We start from the raw sequence: 4,163 nt of genomic DNA on the forward strand, positions 1-4,163 counted from the left end.
AAATGAAGTAAATTTGATTTTTGAAGGAATATATTTTCCTTTCATAATTATTTGTATAATTAAGGCATCCTGGCACATACTAGTAACTAGACATAGAGTACTATTTAATTATATCCTAATGAACATTTGCAAATGTACAATTTTTAAAATCCATAGGAAATTATAAAAATGCTTTCCAACAAGTAGAATTTGCTTGAATTCTGTTTTCAAAAATACTATCCATTAAATTACTCTGAGTCGAAATTTTCATTGTCTTAGAACTATAGACATTAATCGCAGAATCTAGAATCATTGATTCTTGGATTTGGAAATAATTTTGGATGTCTTCAAGTCCAATTTTCCTATGGCCTCATGAACAGATGTTTTATTAAACCTTTTCTGATTTGCCGTATACAGTAGTTAATGAGACATTGCTTAAATACCTCCAGAGATGTAATGTTTACTGTTAGAGAAGGCAGCCTGTTCCAGTGCTGAACTGTGCTAATAATTAGCAGATATCTCTTGAGTGCCTAATATGTGCAAGACACTCTTCTAGTGGAATATAAGTTTAAGTCAGACTTTACTTTTGTACATAAACTACTGACACTCAAGTAGAGAACATAACACCTCTACATGAAAAGTGGCTTGATTGGACTGTTATATAGGAACCGTTTTTCACTTGCCAGTTTAAATTTTAGATGTTGTGACCTCCACTTAACAGGTGAGGCAACTGCCACCTCATCAGGGCAGGGATGACTCCATGCCATACATTGTAGCCTCTACTTTGAAATGCTGTCTTTGGTCCCCTAAGCTGCATCTCCTCGAATCTGTTCTGAACTTTTCCTTCCTGCACAGCAACTTTTAATTGACAGCACGTTTGCATAGGCATCTGGGAATTTGGCACTTTCTAGAGGCTATTTGTTTGACAATATTTTCAGTTCCTGTTTCACAATTCATGTGCAAGTAGCCCCCACCTTCACATCCAATGTAAGATTCCAGAACACTTGGGCACAGGTACCAGGCCAGCATTCAGTGCCCTAGCCCCACTGGAGCCAGTGGAGCCAAGTACATATGTCATGGAGATTTGCCAGCCAGTCATAGAAACTTGGTGAAATTTTCTTTTGAAAGGCTCAATTAGGAATTGGAAAGCCCTTCTGGAGAAGACAGGAATCATCCACCTTTTCAAATATGGAGGTTATTTTTAACATCCAGAATCTCATGGCCAGTCATCTGATACTATTAGTCTCTATTGATAAAGAAAATAAAAATAATGATTTATTGTATTCAAAATACTTTTAGATCATTTCCTATTTTATTAATTCTAATATTTTAAAAAATAATGGCACTTATGCCTGTGAGACATATTCTTTACTCCAACTGTCAGTAGTACTTGGTATATTTGTAGCTTTATTAAACCCTGGCAATAATTCCATGGCCTCTTAGAAGTACACGTTTTATGGAATGTGAATCATATGATGATAAAAATATAGTTATAGAATCATATTGTGCAAAACAGATTACACATGTTATCTCCTGTTATCGTCGAAATCTGTCAGATCTGTACTGTCATACTGTATTTTATGGATGAGGAAACTAAGGCTTCCAGAGAATGAGTAACCTGCCCTGGACATAGAACTACAGGTGACAAAACTGGGGTTTGACTCCAGGCCTGTCTGCCATAAGAGCCCCTGCCCTATAACATTACAATCAGGTACCAGGAAGAGGGTTATAGGTAAAGGTAAGAGAGTCTGAGGTGGTTGAGTGCAAGAACGGCATCCAAAATTACCACTATGCCCAGCTTAGCCACTTCTATTGTGTTAGCCAATATGACAACTATTCTCCCAAGCTAAAGGGAACTTGACAGTGAAGGCAACCCCCTTCCCCCTGACACACACACACACACACACACACACACACACACACACACAAGATTTATTTCAGTTTCCAATAGCAGCCACTAAATTAATGTTAAAATTTGACTTATAATTAGTTTGACTCATCCATACCATTTTGCTGTCTTAGTGCTTTCAAGGTACATTTCTGCGGTATGATAACCACCTGGGTTAGCTGAACACATTCCTTGAATTTATCTCCTAATCAAAGCAAGATAATCATGTGTTAATCTGGGTCCTCTAAGTGAACACAGGGACAGTCAGAAGTTTTAATTATGATAAAACATAGGAAGTGTCCAGGATTTAAAAAAAGTGTGTGAGTTTGTGTTGGGGGGTATCAAGTCAAATACTATTAAGGAGTTAAGAGGAAGGAGGCTTTATATTGACTATTATGTTAGAGAGAGCTTTATGTAAAAATAAGTTGGCAGTTTTCTTGGATGTTTAATAATAGGCTTTGGGCATTTAAAGTTGATAATGGGATGGGCCTCTAGAGGGATCATTCCTTTGTCATCTAAATCAGGACATATTGGAGAGTAAAAAGGGACACTTTTAATAATTATACCTAACCAACAGACAATTCTTTGAGTGTACTGGGCAGAGCAGCATGTGTGGTTACCCAAACTATAGGGTAGAATAGGTCTATTTGGCTAGAGCAAGAGAAGAGAATAGTAAAATATCACACTATAAAAGTGCATTGGAACCACATTGCAAAAGGCCTTGAGTGCTGGCAGTATTTTGTAGACAGTCTAGTCATTGAAAATTTTTTAATAGGTGGATACATGATATAAATAACAATCTTTCAAAAAGATTAATTTGACAGTAGAGAGTAAAATGAATGGCAGAGGGCAGACACTGAACTATTTACTTGATGTGCCTATGATTTATTTTCTATCTACAAGTATTTTTAGAGAATTTACCTTGTCACAGTTAAATATGGATAGTCCTATGTTCCATGTATCTTTATTTTTCTTGATTACATCTGATAGAACCAGGTGTGGATATATGACTTTTGCTGGTCCAGTGAGATATTTTCCTCTTGGAAATTTGGAGTTGAGATCAGAAACTAAGTTTTTAAACTATAGGGATTCATCCTTGAATACTTGAGATAGACCATGGGCAGAAAATATAATTTTAGCAGAGAACTGGTATGTGGAGGAAGATCAATGTTGCAAATGTGCAAAGTGAAGCAGATATGAATGACAGTGTGCATGTGTATGTGCATGTGTGTGTGTGTGTGTGTGTGTGTGAGAGAGAGAGAGAGAGAGAGAGAGAGAGAGACAGAGACAGAGACAGAGACAGAGAGAGACAGAGAGAGAGAGAAAGAGAGAGGTATGAAATACTGCCATTTGTGACAACATGGATGGATCTTGAGATAATCATGCTAAGTGAAATAAGCCAGACAGAAAAAAGTTGAAAACCACATGATATCACTTATATGTGAGATATAAACCTAAAAGCAACAAACAAACAGAGACTCATGGACATGGACAATAGACTAGTGGTTACCAGAGAGTGGTGGGAGAGGAGAGAGGGGGAGGTATATGGGGTAAAAGGGGTCAAATATATGGTGACAGACAGAAATCTAACTATGGGTAGTGAACACACAATGCAATATATATATGCCTTACTGTTGAATTGTACACCTGAAACTTACTGGATTTACCAATGTTACCATAAAAAAAAAAGAAAAAGAATATATTGGCTTAAATATTCCTTATCATATGAACACTATAATTCATTCAATCCCTGCGAATTTTTTTAATTTTCAAATTTGTTTCTGTGATAAATATAATTTTTAGCTATAAAATATAAAAAGAAGTTAACTTCATTTTCTAAATCTTACCTGCTTTCTTTATTTTTTTGTCAGAAAAAAAGAGAAAAATCAACATCTAATAAATTGACATAAAAATATGGCAGAATGTTTGCAAATTTCTAAGGCTACATTGTAGAGCAGGGTAAAGAGAAGTGTAAACCACGAATTGAACGCAGGTTTCTTCTAGTAGGGACAATAAAACATAGTCTCAAATAAGTAAAGCATAAAGCAGAATATGTGGTCATGTTCTGAAATAATAATTAGTATAATTTTAATGTCTATGAATTTTGCTGCTCTGCAACTCTTCTTCCACAATAACATGAAGTGTCTCCAGTAGATTAGAAATGGTGTTATGTGTATTTGGTTTATAGAGAGCTTAAGACAGGGCCCCTCCGAATGCTGGTTCCCTGCAGCCTATGTGTGGAGCAGGGAGATGCAGAAATTCCCAGAAAAGGGAACCAAGGTGACTTAATATCAGG

The sequence above is a fragment of the Pteropus vampyrus genome, unplaced genomic scaffold (assembly GCF_000151845.1).
Source record: "Pteropus vampyrus isolate Shadow unplaced genomic scaffold, Pvam_2.0 Scaffold628, whole genome shotgun sequence".
Classification (NCBI taxonomy): Eukaryota; Metazoa; Chordata; class Mammalia; order Chiroptera; family Pteropodidae; genus Pteropus; species Pteropus vampyrus.